Raw genomic sequence first — 15,850 nt, 5'->3', positions numbered from 1 at the left:
TACACTCGCAAACCACGATCTGCCACGGCAGTGACGGCGTCTCCGGCAGCCTCACGTTCATCCACTTCTCCGTTGATGACACCACGAACTGAAGAGTACTTGGAGACGTTGATCACACCAAGAACTTCTCCGTTGATGACCCCAAAAAGAACTTCCCCAGTGGCAGGACCCTCCAATTTAGTGGCAGTGGCTGCTGCTCACAAAGTACCTTCTCCCAAAATCAAAGTCCAAGAAAGATCGGGCATGTTACAAAGTTTACTGGATTTGTCCAAGCAAGAACTGGCTCGATTTAGTCCGTTACGTACCCCTGCACGACGTGTCATGCCTGTCATGAAGTTGATACGACGTAAAGACAATCAGTGGAGACGCGTTCCAGTATAAAAAAAGGCCTGTGACCAAGTCGGGGTATCAGTGTTTTGGTGCTCCTGAAGATGTCACCCTCCAGAAAACCCCAAGGAAAGAAAAGGAAAGGACTGCCACCTCGTTTAGTCAAACATGGGGACATGTTATCTGTCCTGTCCAAAGCTTCTCCACCCCTACGAAAAAAACTCATTCAATCGGCCTCCAAAGAGGTCATCGATACCGTGTGCGAATGTTGTTTGAACGTCTTGAAAGGCACGATACCTTTATCCAAACAGCAGAAACATTCCTTAGGCAAACATCGTCAAGTTCTTCGCCAAATGGTTCAAAAGAAAATTCCCATTCGTCAAAAGAAGAAGATGTTGGTCCAACGTGGAGGCATTTTACCTCTCTTGTTAGGTCCCTTACTGAAAGGAGTCTTGGGAACCATGTTGGGAGGACTGGTGGGAGCAAGATAAAAAGACCCTCGGAAGTCCCAAGATCTCAGAATCGACCCCTGACAACCCCATGGAAGGACGAAAACTAGCTTTAGTGCCTTACAAACGATGGATGGAATACCATCGTTGGCAAGAACAACGCACCCCGCATGTACCTCCCAATCCCCATTTGAGCGAGATGTCCCAGTTACAACACGAATTGCAGTCCTTGATGGATCGCCAAGATTTGTCCGAAACAGAAAAATTGCAAAAGTACGGTCAACTCTTGCAACGACTGCAACTCTTTCACAAGAAAGCTTTAGACGAAACAGCTCTACCCACTCTGAAAAATTTTAGGACCTTGATGAAAAGTCCCGCACCATCATCACTACCACCACCACCACTACTACCATCCCCAGAGGTCACCAGAGATGCTACCCCACGAAGACCTGAGGAAGAAGAGATGCGAGAAGTGTTTCAAACACCGTCAGCAGCTCCCATTTCGAGTAAGATTGCAGCATTCTTGTTGACCCTGTCCCCCACAACCCAACGAGAAGAAATGAAAGCTTGGGTTAAAAAAATGATGTCCACTCCTCCTTCAACAGAAGTGAAAAAGAAAGAAGGGAAACCAGAAGCGAAAAAGAAAAGAAGACCAAAGCCATTCCATTGTCACCTCCACCACCACTACCTTCGACTTCTACTCCCGTAGCCCATCGGACACGTAAATCCGTTTCTAAACCACCCTTTCGTAGCACCCAAAGTAGCATCACCGAAGAGTGGGTGACTTATTAACACACAAAAATGGAAAAAGTCTTAGCCAGCATTTACTACGATCCCTCCCATCCTGCAGGTTAGGCAGGAGTTCAAAAATTGTATCGTGCTGCCAAAACTCGACTGAAAAGTCTCCGTTTACCTCAAGTGCAACGATGGTTACAAGAACAAGCTACCTACACTTTACACAAACCCATTCGACCAAAGATTGCCAGAAGTCGCACCCGAGTGGAAGGCATCGATCATCAATGGCAAGCCGATTTAGCCGATGTCTCTCATTTGGCCAGCTACAATCGTGGTTACAAATATTTGTTTTGTGTCATCGACGTCTTTTCCAAATTTGCCTGGGTCGTGCCCTTGATTTCCAAATCCAGCAGCGAGTTAGTGTGAGCCCTGCAACGGGTGTTGAAACAAAGCGGTCGTCACCCGCTTCGATGGCAAACGGACAAAGGTACCGAATTTCTGAACCAAGCTTTCCAAAAAGAATTAAAGAATTTTTTACCACCGAGAATCCCGAAACCAAAGCCAGCATCGTGGAACGTTTTCAACGCACTTTGAAAGAACGCATGTGGAAATATTTTACGCATCACCACACTCTGAAGTACATCGACATCTTACCGCACCTGGTGCAAGCGTACAACCAATCTTACCATCGAAGCATCGGACGTGCCCCGCAAGACGTGACTCCCGACAACACAGTGATGGTGTTTAAGCGCCTGTTTGGTACGTCCCCGACGAGGGCTGTCCCCAAGAAAAGTGGAGAGTTGGCCGTAGGAGATTGGGTGCGCATTGGCAAAACCAAACGCACTTTTGACAAAGGTTACTTACCTAACTGGACGACCGAATTGTTTCGCGTCACTGGACGAGTGCATGGTCGTCATCCTGCCGTCTATAAATTGGAAGACATGAACGGAGAAGTACTCAAAGGAACGTTTTATTTGCCCGAGTTACAACGTGTCACCAAAAAAGAAGACGACGTGTACGACATCGAAAGCATTCTCGAACGCAGAACCCGTAAAGTGGGCAAACGACGTGTCAAGGAAGTCAAAGTACGTTGGAAAGGATATCCATGCAGTTTTGATTCTTGGATCGACGCTTCGCAAGTCATTGACTATAAAAAGAAGTGACCATCATGCCCTTTCACACAGACGCAGCTACGTCGACCACTCCTTCACCTAGTTCTTCTCTGCAAGATTTACAAAAACAACCCTTGTGGGTGTGGTGTGGAGAACGTGTGCCTAAAACGCAAATCGTCTTTTTCTGCCAAATCTTCGTGGTGTATTGTGTCATCGGGGCAGCCATTACCAATTTGAGTTTGCAACAAGGAGACAAACAATTGTGGACCATTTTATTGAGCAGTTGCATCGGTTACCTGCTTCCTAATCCCTCCCTGAAATTCTCCTCGAACGGGAACCACGGGAACCTTGTGTCCAGTGCAAGTGCCAGTCACCACTCCAACAACAACAACAACAACCCGATTTTGAGCGGAGACACGCCTCTGACGTCCACTAACCCCTCGGACGGCCACAGAACTCTGGAATTATGAGTCACACTAACCAATTTTACTTAACCTTACCCAGTGACAGTTCCATGGAGGTGTTTCCCAAGAACACGTTGTGCTGTTACACGGCCAAATTACCTCAGGCCATCCCATTAGATCACGAAGCCCATTGGGAAGTGGCTTTGGTAGAAATCATTCAACCGACTCAAGTCCTCAATGTCCTTCCCAATCAAAATTTTTTTCAGTGGAAGTTCATGACGAGCAAATGCAACAGTACTTGAATACCCACGTCAAATATGATCACAAAATATATAACCCAGAAACTCAAAAGACAACCTATCGCTTGATCATTCCCCCAGGCTATTATTTTAGTGGTCAACATTTGGTCAGCACCATAAACTCTAGGTTTAATGTCGTGTTTCTGAAAGCTTTGGAGAGTGTCAGAAAAAGTGTCACCCTGGAGTACCACAAAGTAGCTCGTCGCTTCCTGATGAAATTTCCTGAGGGGCACAAAATGTTGTCTTTCTTATTTTGTCCTGAATTGTTTGACATGTTGGGCGGGGACATGGACATGAGGATGCCGACAACGATTCTTTCGTACCCCAGTAGAACTGAACCAAGGACTGAATTTGATGTTTGTGTACTCCGATGTGGTGGAGTACAACGTGATGGGACACACCTCCGTGCCGTTACTGCGTGTCATTCCTTTCAAAGTGGATTCTGCCACGCTCGCTGACGAGGAAGGTGGAAACACTTATCACGTCCACCGCGAATTTGTACATCCTCACTATTTGCCCGTCAGCAAATCTTATTTGGACACGGTCAACATTGCTATAAAAGGAGATCTGGGACAAAATATTCCATTCACCAAAGGGAAAGTCACAGTGAAACTCCATTTTCGAAAACGATTCTCTCACGACTCGTAAGTCATGTATCCAGTGTACCGAGGCGTTGCTCGACAGCGAGGACACGGTTTAGGAGATATGTTAAAATCAGCCTTTCGTTCGGTGGCCCCAGTCTTGAAACCAATGGTGACACGCGGATTGCACGCCTTGAAAGATGCGGCATTGACACACGGCAAAGAATTTCTCCAAAATGTCATCATCGACAAACAAAACCCCAAAGAAGCCTTCATGAGGGCAGGCAAAAATGTCTTGTTGCAAACCGGCAAAGACCTTTTGAGCCGACGAGAAACACCTATAAATGCCCTGCACGCTACCGAGTCAAGCATTCAGCAAGGACAAGGCAGAAAGAGACGACGAAGAAAACACCCTTTCACCAGACTTCACACGTCTAAAGCTAGAAAGGCAAAGAAAAGAAAAACCGTTCGAGACTTAGACGTTTTCGATTATTGAGACACAAAAAATGATGCACCGAGAGTCTTGCGCCTGTTCCAATTCGGAACTGGATCTGTTTGCCATGCCACCCACTATGATGACCATGCAATAATCCCAATGGGTGGAATTTCACCCCGTCTCCTCTTTGACGGATTCCGCTCCCAACGAGTTTGAAATCAAAGGACAGCCCGAAGATTACATCGATTTGAATAGCAGTTACTTGTACCTGAAAGTCAAAGTTCTTGATAAAACAGGAGGTGTTATAGATGACGAGCCAGTAGCTCCCGTCAACAATTTCATGCATTCCTTGTTTAGCGGAGTGGATTTGTACTTGAATAACAAACTGGTCAGTAGCAGCATGGATACTTACCCTTATCGAGCGTACCTGGAAAATCTCTTGACGTACGGAATAGACGCCAAGAACACTCATCTCAATGCTTGTGTGGTATGGGAAGCTGACGATGCAGACAAGTTTGACCAAACCGAAATTGATGCAAAAAAAGACCACAATGAGGGCTTTGTAGAACGAAGAGACAAAATCATAAATGGACAGAGTTTAGAACTGATGGATCGTTTGCATTTGGACATGTGGTTACAAGAAAAGTATTTGCTGAATGGGGTGAATGTTCGCCTGAGACTGAATCGTAGCAGCGTCGCTTTTCATTTAGTGGCTGATAGTGACAATTACAAAACCATCATCCAAGAAGCCAGACTCTACATACGACGTGTGGAAGTGTTACCTAAAGTGGGAAACGACATTAGTCAGACGTTGAGCAGAACGACCGCCAAGTATCCCATACGTCGCGTGGAAGTGAAAACCTTCACCATTCCTGCTGGACAGCGATCCATGATCGAAGATCATCTGTTCCAAGGGCAGTTACCTAAACGTTTAATCCTTGGTATGGTTGAGAATAGAGCCTTCAACGGAGTCCACGATCAAAATCCGTTTGAGTTTAAACATTACAAAGTGTCCAAGATTGAAGTCAGTCGCGATGGCAAAACCTTGTGTACCCGACCTTTCGAACCTGACTTTGAGAAGAAGAATTACTTGAGGTCGTACCTGTCCCTGTACGAAGCCACGGGGCAGTTAGGAACCAACACCACTCACGGTATTACGTACGAGGATTATGCAGGAGGCTATGCTTTGTGGGCTTTTGATTTCACTCCAGACCAAGGCAGCGACGAGGGACATTTCCACCCTATATAATCTGGTCAGATTCGTGTGGAACTTCAGTGCGCAGAAGCTCTAACTGAGACGGTGAACGTCATCCTGTATGTAGAATTTGACAATACGATAGAAATCAACAGTTTGAGAGAAGTCATTCTAGACTATTAGAAGCCATGGAAGACTGTTGTCCCTCTTTACCTAGTGGAGAAACTTTAGAGATGAAATGTGAGGAGACCGTGGAAGAAGTGATCATGATGAAGTCAAGATGGCCAGAACAAGAAGCCCATTTAGTCTCCTGTTTTGCCAAACACTTGGTCGAAAAAATGACGGAATTGATCAAGAAAAATTGCTATGGATGTCAAAACGATCATCCCAGTCAAATTCAACACGATAAATGCCTGATGTTGAGTCAAGAAGAAAAATTGACCTTGTATCTGGACGAGGCTTGGTGTCTCATCTCGGACGAAGACGTGTTGCACCAGTGATATAAAGACTTGCGTGAACATTCTTGTCCACCATTAACCACTCAAGAGATCCATCGTATCGAAGCTCTCCTGAATCAAAGTGAGGAGACGAAACGAAGAAACGGTTATTTGTCAGACATTTTCAAGCAAAAAGTCAGGATCGAATTGATGACATATTATTACCTGTGAAGAAGAAGAAAAAAACATGGATACCTGGGAACTTTATTACCTTTTGAACCACAGTTCGTATACGTCTTCTTGGAATCCTGTCGTCTGTGCTAAAGATGAACTCCCTCATCGCAAACCTCAAAACCATCTAGCTTATGTGATCAACACGGACGAAAGTCATCTCACAGGAACCCACTGGGTAGCCGTCTACTTTCCTCAAGAAGGATGTGTGGAATATTTTGATTCATATGGATTGCCCCCTTTGGAAGACGATATCATCGACTTTATGAGAAGAAATGCTCAGACCACCCGATTCAATAATGTGAAATTACAAGGCACAGATTCCTTGATGTGTGGACAATATTGCGTGTATTTTCTGCATCATCGCAGCTTGGGCTATTCCTTAGAACATTTAGTGACTCATTTTGATCCTCGTTCTTCTTCTAGAAACGATGTGAAAGTAGATCGATGGTTTTGTGACCATTATGCTTATCTTTTGTCTCAAGCTAGGAAACGTAGTGTCCATCAATGGCCTAATGACTTCCAACAGTGGAAATCACAATTTCGTTCACAACGTTGTCAGCCCTGTTTAAAGTAGACTGTAAATTGAAAAAATGTTTGTCATTTAAAAAAAATGTTTGATGTTATAATGTTGGATTATTGTTAAAAATGTTAGAGTTGTTGTTGGTTAGTGTTAAGTGATTTTGAATAAAAAAATGTGTTTTGAAAAAAATGTCTTTGTCTTTTGTTTGGCTATAAGAATGTTGATTCATGCTCTTTGACTTCTCTCTATCTCTCTCATGTCACTCATTGAACGTTCCGGCTCGAAATCCGTGTGGGGGATGTTTTCCTTCACGTCCGCGCTTTGACTTTAAGAACCGAGTTGTTTCCAGTCTAACCATCCATTGTCGACTCATCCTCCTACGAAGATGTGCTCCAAACTAGCTAAGCTAAACGAAGCCTACGTGAATTTGCATAGGGTCAGACACAGTCTGATACCGAAAGCTGAAGAGATAGAGAATGTGAGAATGCTAAAAGTCACTGAAGACCTGATAGAAGAGCCCTTCAGAGAAGAAGTGAACAGGGAGAAAGAAGAATGGACAGAGAAGTACAGACTTCAGAGACAGCAGCAACAGCAACAACAACAACAACAACTGCATCAGCAGCAGCAGGAACCTGAACCTGACAGAGGCTTTGTCGATTGTCGTATCGACACCAAAGAGTTCTTCTTCTCTTTCAGAAGAAGCAGACCTATCGTCAGAAAGTCTATCCTCAGAGGACGACGCATTCTTAGAAACTAAAAGATTGCCATAGCAAACAAAAAAACAAAAAACAGCCCTTTTCAGGGCTACCCCAATACTCTAGAAAAGAAATAACCATCGATTTGCCAATGTGTGTAGGTAGAGTAGTGTGAATATAAACACTAACTCTTTATAATAGTGTGAGTGTATGTGTTTGTATATAGGATTGTGTGTTTGTAAGTGAGCACGTAAGTTGGTGTGGATAGTAGATTAAGATTGGGTTAGATTGGATTGCTTTGCGTATGTGAATAGTATATTGAAGTGATTAATGAAAAATATTTTAGAATAGGAATGGGTAGTATAAAAAAGTGAGTGAGTGTTTCTTTTAGGTCCGCGCGTTGTTTGGTCATGATCTGGGTAAGATCAATTTTATGTTTTAGGGGGATGTTTTCCATCACGTCCGCGCTTTCACTATAAATTGAAACTCGCTGGCAGTCTAGCTACCCTTGTTGATTGATCAACACCAGAATGAATACCAGAATAAGCAAACTTCTTGAACTCCAGATACATCTGGAATATGTCAGGCGCCTGTTAAATGAACTGGCCGCGGAGGCTATAGTAGAAGAGGAAAGAATAAGAAGGAAGAGGAGGAGAGAAGACAGAGGGAAGAGGAGGAAAAGAAAATAGGAGAGAGGATGGCTTACAAGATACCAGAGACAGAGGATTGGGGTGATGAAGCTAATCATCCTCCCTCTGCGCTCCCAGTCAAACGAGTCAACTGGAAAGATTGGAGTAGAAGATGCGTGTGTGGTGCCAGGCCAGAAAGGTGCCAACATTAGATAGGTGCATCTGGAGTTCAAAAACAAACAGCCCTTTTAAGGGCTACCCAATACTCTAGAAAAGAAATAACCATCAATTTGCCAATGTATGTAGGTAGAGTAGTGTGAATATAAACACTGACTCTTTTTTGTGTGAGGGTATGTGTTTGTGTGTTTGAGTTTGTAAGCGCTCACGTACGTTTGTGTGAATAGTAGATTATGGGTTTGTTTATTGTTTCTTAGCGTATGTGGAGAGTATAGTTAGGGTTTTGTAAAAGCTCAAGTAAGATTGTGTGGGTAGTAGATTATGGATTTAGTTATAATGATTTGCGTGTGTAAATAGTAGATTAGGGGTTTCTTTATTGATGGTTCACGTATGTGGATAGTAGATCATATGAAATGAGAAAAGTAGGGGATGTTTTCCTTCACGTCCGCGCGTTGTTTGGTCATGATCTAGGTAAGATCAATTTTATGTCTTAGGGGGATGTTTGCCATCACGTCCGCGCTTTTCGTATAAGGACCCACAGTATTCGTCGTTCAAACCATTCTACAGAGAAGATGGCTTCAACCCACCTGGATAAAATGCAAACATTGCAAGACGTCCTAGACAATTTGGGCATGATGGAATAAATGCTAGTGAGACTAAATGAAGACCACTATTCCTATAGTCCCCATCGAGTAAAGATGGAGATTAATAACTTAAGAAAAGCAAAGGACATGATAAGTGGTGTGATGAAAGAAATAAAGGAGGAGAAGGAGGATGAAGAGGAAAGGATAAGGATAAGAGAATGGAATGAAAAAATTGAAAAAGAAGAAGAAAATGAGAAGAGGAAGAAAGAAGAGGAGGAGAAGAAGAAAGAAGAGGAGGAGAAAAAAAGAAAGAAAAGAAGAGAAAGAGTGTAGGAGAGAAAATAAGAAGTTGGTGGAGAAATAAAAAAAATTAGAAGCAGAAGAAAACCAAAGGCCCTTTTCAGGGCCACCCACATTTCTCGAAAAGAGAATGACTTTCGATTGCCTACCCCTTTTTTAAAAAAAATTTTAAAAAAAAAATCCCATGTTCAATTTCCCTTGACGCTATACAGTCCCACCCTGTTTAAATTCCTTTTGACGCTATGCAGTCCCCTATTCTCATGTTCAATTCCTCTTGAGGCTATATCGTCCCACGATTTTTCTCCATGTTAATTTCCCTTGAGGCTATATCGTCCCACGATTTTTCTCCATGTTAATTTCCCTTGAGGCTATATCGTCCCACGATTTTTCTCCATGTTAATTTCCCTTGAGGCTATACGTTCCCACGATTTTTCTCCATGTTAAATTTCCATTGAGGCTATACGTTCCCAGGGGTGTCTGTAATGTTAATTCCCATTGAGGCTACTGTATCCCACCTTACTACTTTCATATCAAATGCATAATGAATAACATAAGTATTCATCGCAAACGTTATTCGTAAATATTACATAATGAATAACATAATATGTATTTATTACAACCGTTACTCAAATATATTACATGATGAATAACATAACAATATGTTTTCATTACTGCAAAAAGATTGGTGCAGTCAACATTTTAAAAAAAAATTGGGGCGCCTAAGCAAAGGAAATAGTCACTGCAAAGTACATTCAACACAGGCAGCATTTGATTGGCTTTAGAATACCACTAAAGGTTATTTAGAACTGTATGTTGTAAGGACTTGTGTTAGAAATTCTATGACATTTGGGATTTGATTTGCACTGCCACAAAGTATAATGTATGGGTTAATGATGAAGCGACTGGCCTAACTGGCAATTAGATGTTAATTTACTCTCCCTCTCTCTATCCTGCACTTTGTAAATCTAGAAGGAGAGTGTAGAGATTATAGATAGGCAATACAAATTGGATAAAATACAAAGATAGCAAGTTCATATATGAGAGAGAGAGAGAGAGATTTCAAACGTGCGAGATCACTTGTCGAGAAACGGAATTCAAATAGCAGATTCATTAATGGTTTTTCTAATAGTAAATTTGCACAATTCTGATCCAGATTGAAAACTTTAGGGGTTTTTGTCTTTGGAAACAAAGCATTAATATACATTTTGCTTATCATGAAAATATCTGCCTCCAAGAGGGGTTCCTTTAAATATAAATCTTGTAATACATGCTCGTTAAGAATGATATTTTCTATCTTTGTGCTATTATTGTTGCAGATCTCAAGCGACACTGAACTAATGGTTATTGGCATTTCATTCATCTATTCAACATTTCTTGGCTTTCTTCTGTTTTCTATCGTCACGCAGATGAGCAAAAGTACGATTCAGACTGACAAAGATTTATACTTATGCCATCAATGCCGGACGTTTAACAAGATTGGGCATGCTCATATTAGTGGCAAGTTGGATAATATTTACGCGTTCATTTAGCATTAATTAAACAAACGAAAACATGGCAGCAATATCATTCCAATTCGCCTAACAGGTCAGACCTACTTTCACGAGTCAGGATGGACGTATCCATTAATAATCAGGCATTGCATTCATAAAATTGTAAAGCTTCATATGGATAATTTACTTTGATCTTAAAGATCAAATGATTGGGAAACCATACTGGTGATAATTGCGTGAAATTTCTTGCTTAAATACTTTGATGGTTAGTCAAATAAAACTGACACAATAAATCGTGGATAGGTTTCTCTTGGGTAGGACCATAAATTCTAAACAAACAATATTTTTAAGTAACGATATGAGTTTGCTTTATTTAAAGAGAGATTTAATGAACATGTGGTCATATCAAAATGATAATACTGTTTCTAGTAGCAGTTTTAAAAAAGAGACAACAAGATTCACTACCTACGTAAAGGAGAGATGGGAGAAATGCATAACGAATTTCTGAGAGTCAAAAATGTATTTTCATGTCTGAAATAAATTCTAATTTTAACCGTATTTTCCTGTAACATTTTCAATTTTTCATGTATCCATTTGTCAACTCTGTTTAAAAACTGACAATAATTTATATAATATTTAAGGAGATGAAGACAATTCAAACGTTAAATGGATATTAAATTATAAGCAGTCTAGCTGTATTTTCCACACTTAGTTTCAATTCGGGAACTCAGCCTACAAATGTCAAATATCATAAATTATTACTGCAACTTTCAGTGGGATTTCATTGATATATCTGATTTTTGGTTCTTTATTTTGGTGGTGGGAGATAGCAAATGCTTGAAACACAAACGATGGAGATATATTAAAGACAAGGAAGGTGAATATTTTTCATTAGTATTTATAATGTATGTTAATTATAACCAATATCCATTGCAAGGTCACGCAATCTGTTAAACTATAATGAACATTATGTTTTTCGATTACACAAAATACCATAAATAGATAGCACCTTTGATGTATTTAGGGCCGATTAACTAGGTTCACGAGAATTTTGTTTTCATACCTAAGGTGATGATCGGATAAAATCAGCCATGATCGAGATTTGTCGCATAATGAAATGGTAACAAAGATACTACAGATAGGATAATGAAGTAGAAACAAAGTTATGTCTAACAGGATAAAGAACTGGTAATACAGTTATGTCTAACAGGATAAAGAACTGGTAATACAGTTATGTCTGCAGGATAAATGAAATAATATTATATATTGCATGAAGGATTATTTCAGTTTATCACACAGTTTATCACATAGTCGTTTTTTTATATATGGTGTTTGCAGTGTCATATTTTAAGCTACCAGCATGTAAAAGTTTTTGTTTGCGATTTTGATTGGTTCAAACGAGATCATGAAACTCCCTCGTAGTATCATCTTCACTGATTGGCTGCGATATTAGGAATGTTTCCTTACCCCCGCTATATGGAACCCGTTTGTTTTTACTACTACTATTATTAGCGGGCGTGGGTATACCTGCGACATTGATATCATCCTATATACAAGAGTGGTTTAAATGTTAACCTATGGGAATAAACAAACGCTCCTCTGTTTCCAGCAGAATGTGGACATAAACCCATGTCCCAAATGACAGTAATTTATCCAACCACAGCAGTTTTACACGGTCGATGCATTTCCGAGTTAATAACACTCATCGTTGAATAGAAAATTTCCATGAAAATCACGGTTTTTGCTGTTAAAAATATACTCAAAAACGTAGATATACTCTGTTTATCTGAGTTACGTCACACGGATTTATAAAAAAATATACAAAGTTACGTCTGACGGGATACTTAAATATTATCCCAGTTATGTCTGACAGGATACTGAAATATTATCAAGTTACGTCTGACGGGATACTTAAATATTATGCCAGTTACGTCTGACAGAATACTTAAATATTATCCCAGTTACGTCTGACAGGATACTGAAATATTATCATAGTTGTGTCTAACTGGATACTGAAATATTATCAAAGTTACGTCTGACATGGTACTGAAATATTATCAAAGTTACGTCTGACATGGTACCTATAGCTGCTCTTTAATTGATATCAGTGTCATGTTAATCTGATTTAGGAGCACGTCATTTGTAATATTTTTAAACCAATACTGTTATTCTGTAAAAGTAAGTAAATCTCATTACGTTGGTAAATAATCTAAGACATGCAATCGATCTTGTCCACCAATTCAAACCATATGTAGATGTTATGTATATTTGATTTCATTTATATTTTATTTAATTTAATTGTTTGTTTGCTAGTTTTAATTTTTTTATTCCATCACATGCTATAGTAATGTAATTTTATTGACTGGATTTTACATTTTCCAGAATATTAATTCAGTTCAGTTTGATTTGACTAATTTTCGTAAACACTAATAATAGAAACTTTGTATCTAATTCTAATGTTACGTGTTTAGGCTCGGATAAACAGTAACACAAGAAAGAGTGAAAACAACAAGCTTTGATAAAATGCAATAATTTATTTCCTTGGAAAAATTATGTAAATATGAAAATGATATGAACTTACGGTTTTATAGAATCAAATCCCAAAACAATCCAAGAATAATCCACGAATAAAATTTGATTTGTTCTAATAACAAAATGTTCAACTGATTTCAAGTTCGAATCCCGAAGAAGAATCCAAGATGGAAGATGATGACGTATGGTGAAATCTGTAGTGTTGATTTATACAGTTCCTGGTAGGAACAGGAATTATCACTCCGATTTTTGATAGCTGAATACATTTTTATATAAAAAAAGTTCATTTTCAACAATTTTACAGGAGCACACGTATTTTCCAGGGAAAAAAGGATTAATCCTTTAGAAATCAAGTAATTTGAAATAACTTCAAACCAAGTAATTTGAAATAAACTCCAAACAGCGCAACATACAACTTCCGGTTTAACAGCCCAGCTTCTACTAAGAATAACTCTCCAAAACAAAGGTTATATCGTATCCTAAAACGTAAACAAGGGGTCACGTGATCGTCTTCTGGACGTTTATAGAAGCTAAGTTCTTGTTAAAATTCACGTCTACCCAGTGTGACCCTGACGAAAACCAATCATTTTACTCTAAGAAAAAATGTTTAAATCTTAAACCCGAAGTCCCATCATGACCTCGACAACAACCAATCATTTCAAAATAAAATAGAACTTGTTTACGTGGATGCTCCAAATTTTGAAATAAGGTCAGGATTTAGATCAACACCTGGTGATTATAAAAAAAACAGTCAAGATCAAACTATTTTCTGAAAAATGTATCATCTCTAGAGAATAAATTTACATTAAAATAGCATGTAATAAAAAAATAAAAATATGTAACTGACAAACAATTAAATTGAAATAAATATATATTAAATCAGATACAAGTAAATCAAATATACATAACACTAATGCTGACCTAGTTCCTGACCTTGATTCAGAAATCAGATTGAGTTGAAGTAAACAACCTTTTTTAATTCTTTCTTAGTGTAAGATTCATAAAGTAAAATCAATGCCATACTGTAAGTACGAGATGTTAGGCATGTAAAAAAAATTTATGTTGTTTTAGAAACATGATCATGTGACCCTCATACGGGAATCTGTTTTGCGTCTTAAATTAGTGTATAACTGCTTTCGTTAGAGAATTGAGTCAGTCGGGCTTTAAACCATTGACACTTAAAGATGTTTTGTTCTGATCAGTTTGAGTTGAATAGTTTTGTCTTCAAATTATTAGGATTCCAAGAGATTAATTTTCTCAGGAAATACTTGTGCTCTCAATTAATTCTTGGACAAGGACAATTATCGAAATCACATAGAATTCAAACACTGGAATAATATTTTCTGTGATTCAACAACTGTTGACATATCAGGACGACGCTGACCACAGCATACGTCATCGCCCTCCATGTTGCATTTCATCTGGATTCGAGCTCAGATTCATTAGGACTTTTATTGTTAGGACTTCCATTTGTTAATTCTTGGATTCTTTTAGGGTTTGATTCGAAAAACCGTAAGTCTTTTTCTCTCATTTTTACCTTTATATATATATATATATATATATATATATATATATATATATATATATATAGGCCAGATTTACGAGGGTGGTATTGTTTGGTGATTGTAGCCCTACTAAGATGTTTTTGAGGGTTTTCGGACTCCGGTAAGCTACAACTGGTTTGTTCCGGAGGACTCTCTCTCTCTCTCTCTCTCTCTCTCTCTCAGGACCCTCGTTAAAAATACCAAAGAAAATCTGTTAAAAGACGAGCGTGGCGTATTTTCGTTTTGTCATCCGACGATGTCTCTGGACCTATGATTAATGGCAAAATGTAGTCACACGAAGAAACGGAAAGAGGAAAGTTGTAAATGGAGGATAGAATCTATTGTTTGGTTGGTAGCAATAATAATTAAATCATAATAATAACTTAGCTGAACTGGAAATACATTAAAATATTTTAATTACCTCTTGCCTGTCCATCATTTTTGCATAGCTTATATTGCAAACTCGTTCCAATATGGTAGCCGGTTTGTTAAAGCCATTACATTCAGTGTTCAAGTGGTTAACCATGCTGTGATTGTAGTGCTCTATTTTCTTCTTTTAAACCGTAATTCTTGTTTAAATTATAACTGTGTCTAATATATGTTTAATTAATATGAATTGAAAAAGAATCTCAAAAACTAACAAAAACAATGCATCAATTTGGAAATAAGATTCCGATTATTTGTAAAAGTTAAGAACTACCTCTTGTATCTGACATAATAGGCGGTGCTGCGCAAAGTTCATCCATTCCGTCATTACACACGTCTGTAGTCAATCTTGAGAATGCAAGTATGTATATTTATATGCATTATAAGTAAAATATATGTATAGTATGTACGTTATATCATTAATGTTCCACTCCTTGTATACAATTTTTCATTAAACAGAAACTCGGCATGCCTCTTTTTTAATTAATTATGTATACATCCCGTCGACATCGACACACACACACACACACACACACACACACATATATATATATATATATATATATATATATATATATATATATATATATATATATATATATATATATATATATATATATATATATATATATATATATATATATATATATATTTGTCACTGAAACCATCTACCACGTGTGAATAACTTCTTCCATTCCAAAACGTATGCCACCCATCCACCATTGTTTAGATTGTCATCTGCAT

This window comes from Sinohyriopsis cumingii, chromosome 12 (genome assembly GCF_028554795.1).
Source record: "Sinohyriopsis cumingii isolate HCF-2022 chromosome 12, ASM2855479v2, whole genome shotgun sequence".
NCBI lineage: Eukaryota > Metazoa > Mollusca > Bivalvia > Unionida > Unionidae > Sinohyriopsis > Sinohyriopsis cumingii.
Note: the sequence above shows the minus strand (reverse complement) of the source record.